Source organism: Canis lupus, chromosome 9 (genome assembly GCF_011100685.1).
Source record: "Canis lupus familiaris isolate Mischka breed German Shepherd chromosome 9, alternate assembly UU_Cfam_GSD_1.0, whole genome shotgun sequence".
NCBI classification, from domain to species: domain Eukaryota; kingdom Metazoa; phylum Chordata; class Mammalia; order Carnivora; family Canidae; genus Canis; species Canis lupus.
The window spans coordinates 31,928,572-31,947,029 of record NC_049230.1 but is presented as its reverse complement, the minus strand read 5'-3'; the positions used below and the strand labels follow the sequence as shown (position 1 = coordinate 31,947,029).

The 18,458-nt window shown below is 42.3% G+C and overlaps 1 pseudogene; it reads right to left on the bottom strand.

Annotated features, from left to right (window-relative positions):
• Positions 1-14,057: 14,057 nt before the first annotated feature.
• Positions 14,058-14,212, bottom strand: LOC119873519 (annotated as a pseudogene).
• Between the last annotated feature and the right edge of the window lie 4,246 nt (positions 14,213-18,458).

Genomic DNA, 18,458 nt, shown 5'->3' with positions numbered 1-18,458 from the left:
GTTTTAAAAAAGATTAAACTGTATTATTTGGGGATAGATACATAATTGGTTAAGACTATAAAGGGGCATCTGGGTGGCTCACTGGGTTAAGCATCTGCTTTCAGCTCAGATCATGATCCCAGGGTCCTGGAATTGAGCCCCACATTGGGTTCTCAGCTCAGTGAGAAGCCTGTTTCTCCCTCTCCTTCTTCTGGCTGCTCTCTCTGCTTGTGCGCTCGCTCTCTCTCTCTCTCTCTCTCTGTCAAATAAATACATAAAATCTTTTTTTAAAAAAGACTATAAAGTTGGGACGCCTGGGTGGCTCAGGAGTTGAGCGTCTGCCTTTGGCTCAGGGTGTGATACTGGAGTCTCAGGATCAAGTCCCATGTTAGACTCCCTGCATGGAGTCTTCTTCTCCCTCTGCCTATGTCTCTGCCTCTCTCTCTCTGTCTGTCTCTCTCTCTCTCTCTCTCTGTCTTTCATGAATAAATAAATTAAATCTTAAAAAAATAAAATTAAAATTTTTTTTAAAAGACTATAAAATAAAACAAGAGAATAATGATCACAAAACATTAGGATAACAGATACCTCTGTTGGATAGAGGGGAAGGGCACCAATTTTCATTCTTGACCTAGTTGCTGGTCATTTGGGTCTCACCTCATTATTTTATTTTATTATTTTTTAAAGATTTTATTTATTTATTCATGAGAGACACACAGAGAGAGGCAGAGACACAGGCAGAGGGAGAAGCAGGCTCCACGCAGGAAGCCCGATGCGGGACTCGATCCTATCACACCCCAGGCTGAAGACAGCACTAAACCGCTAAGCCACCAGGGCTGCCCGGGTCTCACCTCATTATTATTCTTTAGCATGTACTTGCATTTTTTTTTACTCATTTATGTGTATGACACATTTCAAAATAATAAAGTAATATTAACCTAAATGAATAAACCTAAAATAAAATTAAACTAACCCATGTATACTTTTTTATAATCAGAGAGAATGTGATGGTTTCAAGGTTTCATGTATCCTTATTCCTTCACTCATTTATTCCACAGGCATTTGTTACGTATTTACTATGTGCTGGGCATTATACCAGGTGCCAGAAATGTAGATATTAATTTATTATTAGGGAGTTTTAATAACAAAAATAGTAATAATTGGTATTATTATTGCAACAGCTGACATTTAACTGTTTACTATTGGTATTAAGCACTTTGCATAGATTACTTGATTAAATCCTTTGACATCCCTGAGTATAGACTACTATTTCCCTGATTTTAGAAATGAGGAAATAACACAGCAATGTTTAATAACTTGCCCAAGTTGGCAGAGCTCAGAAAAGACAGAGCCAAGATTTGCTCTTAACAAATGTAAGTTTAAAAAAAAAAACAAAAAAAACAAAACAAAAAAAAACAAATGTAAGTTTTTCTGCTCCAACTCCAGTCCCTTTCCTCCAGGTGACAACACTTTCTTTTTCTTTGAGGAGTTTCTCCCCTTCTTACATCTGGTCCTGTGGTCAATTGGATCTAACTATCTGGTTAGATAGTTAGTCCTTGGGTTCAAGGACTGAGGAAATGACCCTTTATTATATTCCAACCTCCTGGATCCAGTAATTGGTTTAGGTATGTGCTTAAAGAGAGAATTTAGAGACTGAGTCCTGAGGCCTTCAAACCCCTGGATCCAGCCATGCCTGACACTTTCCCCGATGTCTGGTCTTTTCAGTTACATGAGCCTCAATTTGGGTTTCTAATACTTGTAAAAAAGGAATCCAAACTATTACAAGGACACGGAAAAATAATTCAATAATTATTGTACCAGCTAAGTGATGAGGACTAGAATTAAAAGGGGTTTAGGATGCACTTAGACATACTCAGGATATGTGTAGGTGAGGTGTTTTTTACTTTTTTCCCTGTCCCATCCTAGGTCTGAAGCAAATCTCAGTGAAGATGAATTAACACTAAGAGAGAAAGTCATGGATTACCTTGATGCTTCCACAGACCAAGCCAGTCATCCTTCACAGGGGAGATGGGGAATGAGGTGTGGGTGTACCCAATGTCAGGAAGGATTATCACAGAAGACCAGATCTCAGGGATGACAATCACAACAAGAGTAATTTAGGTTCTGAGATATATTTCATCACAGGTTGACGAAGCCCTTGACAGCAAAATTAAATCTGACATCACTCTTTGGGTTGACAAACGCTGTCACAGTCTCCCGATAGAGTGAGCTCAGACACTTGAGGGCTCTCTCTCCCTGAGGGTTAGTGTCACCTTCTTCCTTTCAGGCTAATGGTACCTCAGCCAGCTCTGAAAGTGCTTGGACCTCTGGAAGACCCTCATCATGAGAGACTAAAGCAAGCCCTGGAGAAAATGGAGTTACAGGAGCTCAATCAAGCCATGGGCTCAGATACCATCATTGGGTTTAACTCCCTGGCGTCTCCTCTTCCTTCTCCTCCCAACCAGGTTCAGAAAGAACTTTTACTTACCCTCCTATCTTCCGTGTAAAGGTCAGACTTCAGAATCAGCACGTTAAGTCAATTAGACCACTAACATCCTTTTAAAGGAATGTAAAATCTGACATTAAGATCATCACAAGAAGTCATAGATTTTTCTCTCCGTGCGAGAGGACAATTCGCCACTTTCAGGCAGCAGAGGCATAAGAGCATTATCATTCATGACATATGCAAGCAGGATGTAAATAACCACAATGTTTAGCTCCCTGGCCCATGGTCAGTTCACCTTCTTCCACAATTAAAAGTGACCATGACACTCAGTGTTTGTTCCACTGAGCAAGGTGAGGTCATAATTCCCCTCCAGAGATGGAGACAAAGAAAAAAAAGTTTTTATCTCCTTGATAAATGTGAAGCTGTAATAAAGCAGAATTGAGGTCTTTGGTGAATAATTCATGTTTATCTAAAAGAAAAAATAATGACTTTCATTGCATTTCATCTCTTATAGAGTTCTAGAAACTGATTTCTTGGTCCGGAGCTTCCAGAAATCCATTGCAGGCTTGTCTGATGATTTTCCCTGGAGGGCTCCTTCCATCACCTCCACCCTCCTAAGTTCCCTTTGCCCACCCCCACCCCCCCATAATGGTGCTGAGAGGATGAAAGGTCAAGGCCAGGAAAGGTCTGAGCTGACAGTGGTGACCCTGGGACGGATGCCTGGAGCTCGCATTTCTTTGCCATGGCTTCCATGGGGTCCTCCAGATTTCCCTACAACTGAATCCTTTGTCCTAGGTAGTATGTCTCTTATGCTAACTGCTTATGGACCCCTATAGCTGGTTACCTAACGATAGTCCCTCTACCTATTTCTGCTCCTTTCCTACAGAAGTTCAGTGGGTGTACCCTTTTCAAACAACTCCACTCTTGGAGGGCTATAGACCTGCAACCTTTTGACTTTTATAGTCGTGTACTGATTTCTCCAAAATAGTGATTTCTCTGCTACCACGTGCTGCTTGGACCAGCTGCCCAACTTTTCTCTCAAACGTGAGTTCAGTTTCCAATCCCTGTGTCCTTCTAAACTCGTGAGTAGCCTAAACCCAACTCTCAGTGGGTGGTCTGTTGGGAGCTTCTCTCACTGGACTGGAGGTGAGAGGAAACATGCCCTACTTTTTCTCCAGAGGAAGGTGAGATTCACATCACACTCCAGCTCTCTCTAAAATTCCAGTGTCTGTCTGGCCTTTTCATCTTCAATCTCTTGGCAGCCAACTCTTTTCTTTAAATACAACTATGTTTTTAAACACTGAAAATTTGAAAAAAAAAAAAAAGAAATATGCAAATAGCAACATTCACCTTTTTAGTGTAAAGTTCTAGGAATTTGGACAAATGTATATAATATAATATAATATAATATAATATAATATAATATAATATAATATACTGTAACCATTAAGTTCATTACCTCCCCAATTCCCTTCTCCCTTTGCAATCAGCTCTTTCCTCAGCCCAGCCTCTGGCCACCACTGAGCTGTCATCGTTCCTAAATATTAGCCTTTTCCAGAATGTCATATAAATGGACTCATTCAACATGTAGACTTGGAGTTTGGCTTCTTTCGTGTAATATAGTGTTTTTGAGATCCACCCATGTTGTCCTGAGAATTAAGAACTTGTTCCTTTTTTACTGCTGAGTAAGCTTCTGTAGTACAGATGCACCAGTATGTTTATCCAGTTACCAATTGGAGGGTTTGGGGTTCTTTCCAGGTATTGGCAATTATGCCTAAAGCCACTATCAACATTCATGAAAAAAAAATCCATGAACAGGTTTTTGTGTGAACATTTTCATTTCACTTGGGTAAATACCTAGAAGTGAGATTATTAGGTGATATTATAAGAAACTATCAAACTAGGGCAGTTTAGCAGTTTAGCGCCACCTTCAGCCCAGGGCCTGACCCTGGAGACCAGGGATTGAGTCCCACATCAGGCTCCCTGCATGGAGCCTGCTTCTCCCTCTGCCTGTCTCTGTCTCTGTCTCTGTCTCTCTCTCTCTCTCTCTCTCATGAATAAATAAATAAAATCTTAAAAAAAAAAAAAAGGAAAAAGAAACTATCAAACCGGTTTCCATAGTAGCTGTGCCATTTTGCATTGTCACCAGCATGCTGTGGAAGTTCCAGCTGCCCTATATCTTTGCTAGCACTTGGTATTGTCAATTTATTTTAAAATGTACCCATTTTAATAGGTGTGTGGTGGTATCTCTTAGTTTTAATTTGCATTCTCAGTAACTAATGATGTTGAGCATCTTTTCATGTGCTTCTTTGCCATCCGTGTATCATCTTTGATGAAATATCAACTCAAATCTTTGCCTATTTTTTTTAATCTTTGCCTATTTTTTTAAAGATTTATTTATTTATTTATGATAGACATAGAGAGAGAGAGAGAGAGAGAGAGGCAGAGACACGGAGAAGAGAGAGAAGCAGGCTCCATGCCAGGAGCCTGACGTGGGACTCGTTCCCGGGACTCCAGGATCGCACCCTGGGCCAAAGGCAGGCACTAAACCACTGAGCCACCCAGGGATCCCTAATCTTTGCCTATTTTTTAACTGAGTTTTCTTATTATGGAGTTTTGGAGTTCTTTGTATATTCTGATCAAATATGTTTTGCTAATACCTTCTCCAAGTCTGTGGCTTGTCTTTTCATTCTCTCTCTCTCTTTTTAAAAGATTTTATTTATTTATTTGAGAGTAAGTGAGGGAAAGGGAGAGAACATCTGAAGCAGCTTCTACACTGATCAAAGAGCCTGACGTGGGTCTCAGTACCACATCTGCAAGATCATGACCTGCGCTGAAAACAAGAGTCAGATGCTTAATCGACTGAGCCACCCAGGCTCCCCATTTCTCTCTTTTTATTATTACTATTTTTAATTTTTTTCATTTCTCTTTTTTTTAACATGTTGCAACTGACTTATTTTTAGTAAGATTGAGATATTTTCTAGTAAAAAGTAAGTAGAAGACCTGGAAAATCTTTTATTCCACCAGCTCATTTCTTTAGATACTATGAGATGACTGCCTAAATCTTTGAATTTGTACATCAGTTAAGAATTGAAAATCAGGGAAGCCTGATGGATCAGCAGTTGAGCATCTGCCTTCAGCTCAGGACATGATCCCAGGTCCGGCGATTGAGTCCCACATCGGGGTCTCTGTGGGGAGCCTGCTTCTCCCTCTGCCTATGTCTCTGCCTTTCTCTGTATGAGTCTCTCATGAATAAATAAATAAAATTTTTAAAAAAAGAATTTGAGAATCAGTAACAATTTGATGTTTTTATTTTTGTGTGTGTGTTTTGTTTTGTTTTTCAGTTTTATTAAGCTATAATTATCATACATTACGGAGTTTAAGATGTACAGCATCATGGATTGACTAATCTACATTGTGAAATAATGACTGCTCTAAGTTTAGTCAGCATCCATCATCTCCTATAGGTACAATTTTTATTAATTTATTAGAAGATTTTATTTATTATTAGAGTGTGCAAGTCAGGGGAGGGGCAGAGAGAGAAAGAGAGAGAGAATCTCAAGCAGATTCCCAGCTGAGTGCAGAGCCAAACACAGGGCCCAATCTCACAACCTTGTGATTATGACCTGAGCCGAAATCAAGAGTTGGATGCTTAACTGACTGAGCCACCCAGGCACATAGGTACAATTTTTAAAAAGGAAAAAAAAATTTAATGTTTTTCCTTGTGATGAGAATTCTTAGGATTTACTCTCTTACCAACCTTCCTATATATCATAGGACTGCTCACCATGGTCATCACATAATGTCAAATCCCTAGTACTTCATTCCTTTAACAGTGTCTTCCAAAGAGCAGAAGTGTTCAATTTTGATGAAGTTGAAAATATCTTTTTCTTTTAAGGATCATGCTTTTACTTTTGTAACTATAGGATCTTTGCCTAACTTAAGATCACGGTGATTTTTTTCTCCATTTTCCTGTAGAAGTTTTACAATATTGAGTTTTACATTGAAAACTCATTTGGGGTTAATTTTTATATACGGCACAGGGTTTACTTTTGCATACACATGTCTAGTAGTTTAGGGCCATCTATTGTTGAGCTATCTTTTCTCCATTGACTTGTTTGTGCCTTTGCTGGATATCAATTGACCATATATGTATGAGTCTATTTCTGGAGTCTCTATTTGGTTTCATTGATCTGTGTATATCCTTTTGACAATACCACACTGTCTTGGTTACCCTAGTTTTATAGTAAGCCTTGAAATCTGATACTGTGAATCCTCTGATTTTGTTCTTTTTAAAAATTCTTTTGATTGTTCTAGATTTATTGTCTTTTCATATAAATTTTAGAATCAATTTGTCATTTTTTTAAGTAAAGATTATATTTTTAAGAAATCTCTATACCCCATGTGGGGCTCAAACTCACAACCGTGAAATCAGAGTCACATGGCCTACCAACCAAGCCAGTCAGATGCCCCCAACTTGTCAATTTCTATAAAAAAAAATTTCTTGGATTTTGATTGGGGTTGCACTGAATCAATAGATCAGTTTAGATCTGATCAATAGATCAGAACTGCCATCTTAACAACACTGAGTGTTCTAATCCATGAAACATCCATTTATTTAGGTCTTTTTTATTTTGTGAGTGTTTTGTAGTTTTCAGCATACAGATCTTGTACATATTTTATTGAATTTATACTTAAATATGTTGTGTTTTTTGGATGCTGTTTGAAATAGTACTTAAAACTGAAATTTTCGGGATGCCTGGGTGGCTCAGCGGTTGAGCGTCTGCCTTCAGCTCAGGGCATGATCCTGGAGTCCTGGGTTCGAGTCCCATATCGGGTTCCTCGCAGGGAACCTGCTTCTCCCTTTGTCTCTGTCTCTGCCTTTCTCTCTGTGTTTCTCATGAATAAATAAATAAAATCTTTAAAAAAACCCTCAAATTTCCAGCTATTAATTGTTGGCATATGGGAATATAAATGATTTGGGGGTTTTGGTCTTTATCTTACAATCTTACTAAACTCACTAGGTCTAGTAGCTTATTTTGCAGATTCTTTGAGATCACCTATGTATATAATTATATCATCTTTTTTTAAAAAGTTATTTATTTGTTTATTTATTTATTTATTTATTTTTTTGACAGAGAGTGAGAGAGCACAAGTTAGGGAGCAGCAGGCAGAGGGAGAGGGAGAAACAAGCTCCCCAATGAACGGGGAGCCCAATGCAGGGCTTGATCCCAGGACCCCAGGACCATGACCTGAGTCAAAGGCAGATGCTTAGCCAACTGAGCCCTAATTATGTCATCTTTGAATAAAGACAGTTTTATTTCTTCTTTTACAAACTATGACTTCTATTTTTTCTTCCCTTATTGCACTAGCTAGGAACTCCAATAAATGTTGGATAGCAGTAGTAAGAGCACACATTCTTGCCTTCTTCTCAATTTTAGGAATTCGAGTTTCCTTGGAACCTTCTCCCCAAACTTGTAGTGAGAGGGAGACATTCCCTAGCTCTCTCTCAAGGGAAGAGTACAGCTCTCATCCACTGACAACTCTATCCAAAGAAATCTAATTTCAACTTCTAGTCTTGACAGCTTCAGGCTCTGTGTACTTTGAGGTAGGTAGAGGTAGGTAGAGATAGGTAGAGGGTAGGTATCACCACACTGGTTCCAGGATACCTCCTTGTAAGTCCTGCATATATGTCCTAGCACCTCACTTTTAGAATGTGGGGGATTCTTGCCATCTATTTTTTTCTCAGCATTTTGGGGCATCAGCCAAAACGAAATCATCCTTATGCTGATGGTATTACAACTTTTCTTTTACAAATGAGGAAAGTTAGGCTCAGAGAGTTTAAATAACTTGTTCAAGGTCATATAGCTAGGAAGTGGCAGGATTAAAATTCAGTTCTGTCAAGTCTAAAGAGGGTGTTCTTCCCTAGGCGATGTCAGTACAGACAGACACATTCAGGCACATAATTGCTCCCCAAACACACATATTAGCCAACAGGGCTGAAGTATTTCACCATTTAATGTAGCCACTATAGAAGACCATACTTCATACTTTGGCCAATGGAGGAAATAGTGTTGCATCTGTCCTTCAAATGACCATGGAATGATAATCATTCTACATCCTGAAGCAGGTGCTGAGGTCAGAAGCTGAGAGTCTCTAATTATCAACACAATCCCCTCAGGCCTTCCTTGAATAATCCAGACAGGCAATCAGGACTGACAATATGGATTCTGTTTTAGTCAAGAAATTTGACCATATGTCTCTAGGTCAAGGAATCCAAGCCAGTTTGCCTCCACAACCACTTCAGAAAATCCAGACCCTTCCTGAAGATCATGTTTTGCTGATGAGAAGGAAGCAGGCCCTATAGTCAAAAGTTTAGGATTGAAGCTGATACCACTAATATCACATACTGAAAGAAATACCACTATTGGCACTAATTACCCTTAGGCAAGTGAAGGAAACTTTCCTGTAAGTATTCCAAAACAGATCTTTCTGGAAACTAAAAAGTTTAAGTAAAAAGGAGGGATCTCAGCAATTCCACTCCTTGGCATATATCCCAAAGAATTGAAAATGGGAGTTCAAAAAAAAAAAAAAAAAAAGCAACAAAAAAACTTTGTACATTAATGTTTTAACTTTATTATTCACAATAGTCAAAATGTGAAAACAACCTAAATGTCCATAACAGATAATTAGATTTTAAAATGTGGTCTATACATACAATGGAATATTATTCAGCCATAAAAAATAACGAAGTACTGATATTTACTACAATGTGGATAGAGCTTGGCAACCTTATGCTAAGTGGGAAAAAAAAGCCAGATATAAAAGGTCACATATTATATGATTCTATTTACATGAAATATCCAGAGTAGGCACATCCATACAGACAGGAAGTGGATTTGTGGTTGCCAGGAGATGGGAGGAGGGGGGAATGGGGAGTGATTGCTTAATAATTATAGGGTTTCCTTTTAAGGTAATAAAAATGTTCTGGAACTAGATAGTGGTGATAGCTGTACAATTCTGTGAATGAACTAAATGCTGCTGAATTGTATACTGTGAAATAGTTAAAATGGTAAATTCTATGTTATATGTATTTTACCATAATAAAAAAAAGGGGTCTTGGCTAAAGAATCAGGGTATGATTGCCTCTCCAGATCACATCTTAAAAAATGCCTGTTTCGTAATTAAGTCCTTTGTCACATCCTACCTAAATTATCACAGTGACCTCCTACCTACTTTCCTCTCCCTGACATTACCTATCTCTACTTCATCTTCCACAAACTACAACATTGACATGAGCATGACTTTCTTTTGTTCAAAATCCTTCAACGGTTCCTAATCTACAGCAGAAAAACCACATTCCTTCACACAGCCTCCGAAGGCACATCGGATGGTGCATCGATCACTTGTTTCCCTGTGTATCCTTCACAGTGGGCGAGCCCTGAGCAGCAGGGACCACAACAGTCTCACACACTGTTGTGTCCTCAGCACAGGTCATGATCTCTGGGACACAGTAAGTATCCAGTGAATGTTTGTTGAATGAATTACTCAGGCTCCAGCCTACCTGTCTAGCGCCAGCTCCTGCTATCTCCTCAAACACCCTGTATTCTAGTCAAACCAAGTTCTCTACTAAAATCAGGCCAGTCTGTGCATATGAACCCTTGGACACGTTGGTGTCTCCATTGGGCATGCTTTCCACCCTGTCTGCCAATCTGGGCAAGCTCAGACTCACCCTTTAAGACTGTCCAAGTGTGCACATTCTTCTGTAGCCATCAATCACCCATTTCCGAGTGTTCCCATAGCACCTCATGCAGTGCTTTGTGGCAGAACTCAGCACATGTCCTGGGATCATTTATTTACATCACTGTCTCTCCCACGGGACCATGGGGACCGAGTAGCTCAACTCACGCCCCAGACCCCGCATGTGATGTTGGGGGAATAAACAAAAAAGTAACCAAATAATTTGTCCTGAAGGATCAACCTGGGGAATTTTTTTGTGCACAGGAGGAAACTATGTGAATTAAATTGAAGTTTGAGAGCATGTCACTGAATCTCTGAGTCATTCTATTTAGTTGGCTGTGGTGAAAGGAAAAAGGTAGAGAGGGAGTCAGAAATTGAAGCAAATGGGAAGGGTGGGAAACTGTAACGACATAATGGACATATCACCTTCACTGAGCACCTCTCCGCCTGAAGGACCCTGCCCTGTACTCACTGAACTGATCAGACAGTGAGTCTCCCCCATGTCTCTATGAAAGCCAGAGGCGCTGCCTGCTATGCTGGGCGCTCCAGCCCGTGCGCGGGGAGGCTCCCATCCAGCTGGAGGGACTGCAGACCCACGCCAAAATGAGATGTCCAGTTTCTTCCACCTCACTAGCCCTCTGTCCCTTCATCCCCTTTTGCCCCCTCATGGCAGCAGGAATATTCCATCATGACTCTTCCTAATAATGTTAGTTTTTTTCAGTTTGATTGAAATGTGCCGTGCGGCCTGTGCCCTGTTCAGTTCCTTGTGTCCACAGCCCTCTGGGTTAACAGGCCCTGCCTTCCCCAAGGAGCAGGACAGGGGCCCCCGGGAGAGTGTGGCTGTGCAGCAGGACTCTGGGAGAGTACTCTCCTTTCCTTTCCTCTTTCAGACCTCCTGTTGAACCCTGGACCTCAACAGTCAAGAGGGGAAGGGAAGGGAGAAATCTCAGAACAGATGGAGCCCCCAAAGCAGAAGGGAAAGGAACTGATGCTGTTCTGTGCATCTAAGTGACCTTACTTAATTCTGTCTTTCCTATGAGAAAGCATTATTCCTACTGACAGGTGAGGAAATGGAGATGAAGGACTTTCCCAAGATCCCCCCCTCTGGTTAGTTCTAGGGCCATTGTCCAACCAGATGTGTCCACTCCAATGTTTGGGCTGTCCCTTCCTCCCCACCCATCGTATTCACCTCTGGCTGTAGGAGCAGGTTACCCAGAGGCTGAGGGAAAGGACAGCAGCCACTGTGGGTGTCCTAAGGGGCGGGTGAGTGTAGGTCTGAGCAAGGCTCATGTCCAAGTCCAGAGGGTCCAGACTGGCCATGGGATTTTATGGTATTCCTCACCTCAGGCTACCTGCCATCCATCAGGCCTGGGTGTTGTGGGTTTATTTTGTTGTTGTTGTTGTTTGTTTGTTTAGAGAGAAAGACTATGAGTTGGGGTGGTGGCCAAAGGCAGGGGCAGAAAGAGAGGGAGAAAAAGAATCTATAGGAGGCTCCATGCTCAGGGAGGAGCCCGATGTGGGGCTCGATCCCACAACTCTGAGATCATGACCTGAGCCAAAATCAAGAGTCAGACACTTAACCGACTGAGCTGCCCAGGTGCCCCAGGCCTGGGTGTTATAGAGCTGGGAATCAAGGGTGTCACAAGAAGCCCCCAGAAGAGGAGACTGGCAAAGGCTAACCCCTCTCCCGTAATTGCAGGTCGACCAGAGCCAGGCTCCCATCCTGGAAATAGAGGCAGATTCCAATCTTCAGATGGTATGCTCCAGTGGAGGTGGGGGAAGGCCCCTTGGAGCCCAGACACATGGAAGAGAGACTGGGGCCCAGGAAGGGAGACTGAGCATGTCTGGGGTCCTTGCTCCCACTCCCCCTCTAACTTCAGTGAAGCTTCATGAAGCTCAGTGGTATCTGATAAGGACTGTTTCTCGTGTGCCCACTTACATGTTGGTGTCTCTGCTTTGCTGATGCTACAAACACACACACACGCTTTGCCTACAGGAATGTGGCGCTGGGGGATTACAATATAGTGCTCATCTGCACAAAGCCACTGATTGAATTTCCATATTCATTCACACAGCAGACGTTTTGGCGGCTACTATGGGCTAGGTACTGGGTATAAGCAGATAAAAATAAATAAATCCTTGACAGAGGGGAGGCCACAGTAGCCAAGAAGCAGATGCATATGTGAATAATTGTAGCACAAGGATCCATGACATTGAAGATGTGTCTGAGGTGGCCTAGGAGCAACGTGTTCCTTGAAGACAGGGCTAAGAAAACATCATGAGGAGGGACGCCTGGGTGGCTCAGTGGTTGAGCATCTGCCTTTGGCTCAGGGCGTGATCCCAAGGTGCTGGGATCGAGTCCCCCATCGGGTTCCCCACAGGGAGCCTGCTTCTCCCTCTGCCTTTGTCTCTGCTTCTCTCTGTGTGTCTCTCATGGATAAATAAATAAAATCTTAATTAAAAAAAGAAAAGAAAAGAAAACATCACAGAAGAGAGGGCATTTTCCTGGGCCTGTCAGGGATGACAGGAATTTGCCAGATGGAAAAGGACAGGAAACAGTTTGTAGGCAGAGCAAATGACAGAAGGAAAACAACAGAGGTGAGAAAGCGAGTGACACGTTTGGAGAACAACGGGAAGCCTGGCGAGTGGGATGTAGGGTGTGCTGGCCCTGGGGCAGAGCCTCAGCCAGCGCACAGAACAAAATCCCGAACGTGCTTGATGGTGCAGAAAGACGTAGAGCTAAGAACAGTGGCAAAGAAAGAAAATCATGTTTTCCTTTTTTTAAGTAGACTACACACCCTACGTGGGGCTTGAACTCACAACCCGAAGATCAAGTGTTGTGTGCTCTAACCGACCAAGCCGGCCAGGTGCCCCATAGAGAGAAAATGTTATCGCACCACAGTGGACCCCTCTGTCCTGAAAGGCCATCTCTGCGAGGTCCAGGTGGACATGAGGGAGCAGCATTGGTTCATGCCACCACCCGTGCTGAATTCATCTTTCTCCTTTGCGCTGCTCGTGTGAGGGTTCAAGAGTAAAACCAAAGGAAAGTGAGCTAACAGGGTCAGAGCAACTCTTCTTCCCAAGCCTTCAACTTGGGCTAACCTCTTTCTCTGGCCAGTGTAGAAGACGATACTGGTGCTCTACCCTTGGGGACATTTCTGAGGGGCAACCTACAGTCCCCTGTGGGGTCAGGCGGGAGCACCCCCCGCAGAGCCGGCTCTGCACTCCAGCCTTGCAGAGCCTCCTCCCCTGTCCTGGCCTACCTCGTCCTCTCCCTGTCTGACCCTCCTACTCTCCTAGATTCCTATCAGTCCCCCTGGGAGCACTTCTTTAAATAAATTACTTGCCCATACATCCTCATCTTAAGATCTGCTTCCTGGGAACCTGACCTAAGACATTTAGTCTCAGGAGCATGGGAGAGAAGGCTGCAGCTGTGGTTGGTGCCAGCCAGGGCCCCAGGAGGACTTTCCTGTAGTGTTGCCAGATTTAGCAAATAAAAGTTTAAATTTCAGGGACGCCTGGGTGGCTCAGTCGTTGAGCATCTGCCTTTGGCTCAGGTCATGATCCCGCATTGGGCTCCCTGGTGGGGGGGGGTGGGGGGCTTGCTTCTCCCTCTATGTCTCTGCCTCTCTCTCTGTGTCTCTCATGAATAAATAAATAAAATCTTTAAAAAAAAAAGCTTAAATTTCAGAAGAACAGGATGCCCAGTTAATTTGAATTTCAGATAAACAACAAATAAGTTTTTAGGATAAGTATGCCCTGTGCAATATCTTCATTGTTTATCTGAAATTCAAATTTAACTGGGCATTCTATCTTTTATATGGTAATCTTAGAAAGGACCTTACATACTTTTGCCTTCATGGGCCTCTTCATTTATGGAAAATTAAAAAAAAATTTATTTATGCCTGCATGAATTTAAAGATGAATAAAATTCAGACTGGGTTCATTATCATATATTCATTATTATTTCTTTAAAATATTTTCAATTAGCAATAATCGCGCCTCGGATAAACCTCATTGGCTACGATACTGCCACTGCGCAAAGCTCTTTAAAATATTTTATTTAGGGATCCCTGGGTGGCGCAGCGGTTTAGCGCCTGCCTTTGGCCCAGGGCGCAATCCTGGAGACCCGGGATCGAATCCCACGTCGGGCTCCCGGTGCATGGAGCCTGCTTCTCCCTCTGCCTGTGTCTCTGCCTCTCTCTCTCTCTCTCTGTGACTATCATAAATAAATAAAAATTTAAAAATAAATAAAATAAAATATTTTATTTATTTGTTCATGAGAGACACAGAGAGAGATGCAGAGACACAGGCAGAGGGAGAAGCAGGCTCCCTGCGGGGACCGCAATGCAGGACTTGATTCCAGGACCCTGGGATCATGCCCTGAGCTGAAGGCAGATGCTCAAACACTGAGCCACCCAGGTGCCCCATTCATTATTATTATTATTTTTAAAAGATTTTATTTATTTATTCATGAGAGACATAGAGAGAGAGAGAGGCAGAGACACAGGCAGAGGGAGAAGCAGGCTCCACGCTGGGAGCCCGTTGTGGGACTCAATCCTGGGTCTCTAGGATCATGCCCTGGGCTGAAGGTGGAGCTAAACCGCTGAGCCACCAGGGCTGCCCCATTTTTATTATTATACTCATTTTTTTCCTACTTTAAAATAAATTAAAACATGTTATTCGGCCCCTAAAAGTATCATGGGCTCCAGGCACTATACATATGAGGCCTAATGGAAAAGTCATCCTGTTACCAGCTTAGGAAGAGTCTTGAGTGCCATGATTGGACTTCTCTTTATCAGCCATTGTTCAAATAAGAACTCTGTGATTAGACTGTGTTCCAGAAAGCTAGCCCTAGTTGAAAGTGTGAAGAAGAGACCAACGAATGGAATTTTTGGGTGGGGAGAAGATGGTCACCATGATTGAGGTGGGACACTATTAGGACCTCAACAAGAACAGCTGGCAAAGGGTTGCCTGGGTGAGTCAGTCGGTTAAGTGTCTGCCTTCAGCTCAGGTCATGATCTCAGGGTCCTAGGATTGAGGGCCACATTGGGCTCTGCTCAGCAAGGAGTCTGCTTCTCCCCCTCCCTCTCCCTCTGTGCTCTTGTTCTCTCTCAAATAAATAAATAAAGTCTTAAAAAAAAAAAAAAAAAAAAGGACAGCTGGCAAGCTCATTAATTCAGGGATATATGCTATAATGCTCACCAGGTCTCCATCATGTAAACGTATGGCCTGGACACAGGTTGGGTGGTGCGATGGACTTATCAGAAGGGGTCAGAACCACTGTTGGGTCACCCATCTCTGCATGACAGCAGGCAGGGCATCATCATTCAAACAACTACAACTTAGGCCCCCATCAGGCAAACCACTGAGAGATGTTCCAAGCCAGAGCATGACTGAGCCATTACCTGTTTTTGTAAATAAAGCTTTATTGAACAGTCATGCCTGTTCAGTTCCATGTTGTTTATGGCTGCCTTTATGCAACATTGAGTAGTTGTGACAGACACCAAATGTCCCACAAAGCCTAATTATTTACCATGTGACCCTTTGCAGAAAAAGTTTCTGAAGACTGCTCCAGGCTGTGGTGGAGAATCCCATGGGATTCTGTGGAAAACTGATATTCCCTAGTATGTGAAAATTGAAAAGAAAGCCCTGCCCATAAGTCTTTGCCGGCTGCGCATAGTATAGGCTTGTGTCTCCTTCCCCATGCTCACCAATTGAAACAAAAACTCTACACATTATCTCCAAGCAGATGGAAATGGCTTATCTCCTCGGTTATTGAGGAAATACAGTGGAGAAACTTGTCCAGATGGTGTTTATAAATCCAAATAAGCAGCCCACCCCACAAAGAGCAGGATGTGTTCCTGGTGGGAGCCACGTGTGGTTAGGGAGAGGAGGAGAAAGATTTGGGGAGAAGGGGGAACGATGCTATCCAAAAATTTCTGCTTGCCCTTTTGCAATCATTTAAATAATCTGTGGTGCTCAATGGGTACCTTACCTGACCTAATTAAAAACCAGATTACTATTTTAACTGAGAAAAAGAGTACTTTCAACTGTTTTAGAAAGAAGAAAAGAATAAACATTATCAAGACCATCTCTTAGAAGATTAGGACAAAAAAAAAAAAAAAAAACAGGAGGAGAGGCTTCAAAGCTGTTTTTGTTTTCCCTGGCTTTGAAATACAGACAGTCCTAATAATTTTATCTTCCTCGAAATATAGCAAATAAAGTCTATTTACTACTCCTGGGCAATTCCATACATAAATTAAAAAAAAGAAAAACACAAAGCACTTTAAACGAACCCTCCTGTGAGCCTCAAATCCATCATTTCTCTTCCTGTGGCGAGGGCTTTATGCCACAGATCAATGCAATTCTAAAGTTTTGGAGGTGATTTTGTTTTTCATACCTTGCTATTTGATGAGTTTTCAGATGGCCATCTGAAGCACAGCTTACATGCTGTCCCTCACGGATCTCAGGGAGGCTTCAGATGAGCTGACATGGTGAGAGATGGTTAGCAGAGATAGAAATATATTTTATCTAGTTTCTTAAGTCAGCTTTTAAAGTTAGTTCAAACACACTACTTAGTGATTCATGAAAAATCTTTTTTTTTTTAACCCTGAGAATAATATTTCCACTTTTCATCCTCCCATTTAGGAGGAGAGCTGCTTTAAGAAGCATCATCTTCCCATAAGAAAAGGCTTTCTAGGCACAAATACGCCACAAAAAGCACATGGAAAGATAAGTTGACTCCCCTTGAAGCGTATTTTGAATGTCTTGGTTTTAAAAATGGGATAAGATATTCCATTATCCCTAATTAGAATTTTTTCAGACAGCCAGATAGAAAGTAAGTTATTCTGTGGCCATAAAAGTAATCTACTCTTGGCAGGACATGCATTTTAAAATAATTTTGTATATAATACATTCTATTTTTCTTTCAACAAATCATCTATCAAGCACCCTGTATGGGCCAGACTCTGTTGCCAAATTTAACAGTACAGAGATTAAAGATGTGGTCCTTGCCATTAAGTTGCTCACAGTCCAGCAGGGAAGATGGACACAGAAAAAAATAATTGCAACACAACACAGTGAGCATGTCCACAGACCTTCACCCTGAAGTTGCCTGTTTTACCAATGGCATGCATCAGGGACATTGATTGGTTGTCTGGGTGACTGATGGATACCCAAGCCTCATTCCTAAAAGGGACATTATCAATATGGCTAATCAAATGGTATAGCAAAAGAGCAAATGGACAGATTAAGCAGAACTTAGCTAAATCTCCTACTTTCTGCCAAAGAGGATAAATTTCTATCTCAACCCTTCCATGAAGAGTAGATACAGCACATGGATAGAGCTGTGATAGCTTCCTTTTCCAGACACAGATATTAGATAGTTGTCTTAACCTCACCACCACTACCTTTTACAAAAAAATCTCAGGGAGCCGATACCAAGGGAAAATATTATTGTTGCCTCGTATTTGGGAGTAGGGTAGGGGGAAGGAATAGGGGAGATGCTGACAGGGCTACCAGCCCCCAAAGCCCTGCAAGTGAAATAGTCACATGCACAGTTCAGACACGAACAAGTTCCCATGATCCCTAAGCATATCAGGATGTTTTTGGCTATAAGTAACGGAATATTCAATTAATGTGGCTTGAGCAAGAGGGTATATTTTTCACTACGTAACAATAAATCCAGAGGCACTGGCTCCAAACAAAGGGACAAGGGTGGTATTCAAAACACTGAACAGTCAATCTAGCCCAGGCAGTGGCGAATCAGAACCAAAGCCCGACCAGTCAGACAGCACAGCTACACACAAGCGCTGCTGCCTCAGTACGTCTGCTGAATTCTGTCCCTGGTTCCAGGTTGGCTCTACGACTCAATGATGTCAGGGCTTAGGTCAGCTTGAAAAGGTTCTCTTGGCCTTCCCTTTGTGGCGAGCAGCTGACCGCCATGCCTCAAACCATCACTTCGTCCTCTAACAATGAAGTCTAGAACCAGGAGGAAGGTATAAAGGTTTCTTTTGGCGCATCTCTCTTTTCATGAGGGAGAAATCTCTCCCAGAGGCCCTCAGCCGACCTCCTCTTAAGTACTCTTGGCCAGAAACTGGGTCACACGTCCATCCTTAGACCAATCACTAGCACAGGAGCAGGGCAGAGCCATGGTTGGCTTGGACCATCATCATTCAATCTCTGGGGCTGGGGAGAGTGTACCACCTTGCCAAAACACGTGGCTATTGCTACCTGTGCTAGAACCAAAGTAGGGTTCCCTTGGCAGGGGAGGAAGCACTGTGGTGGCTGG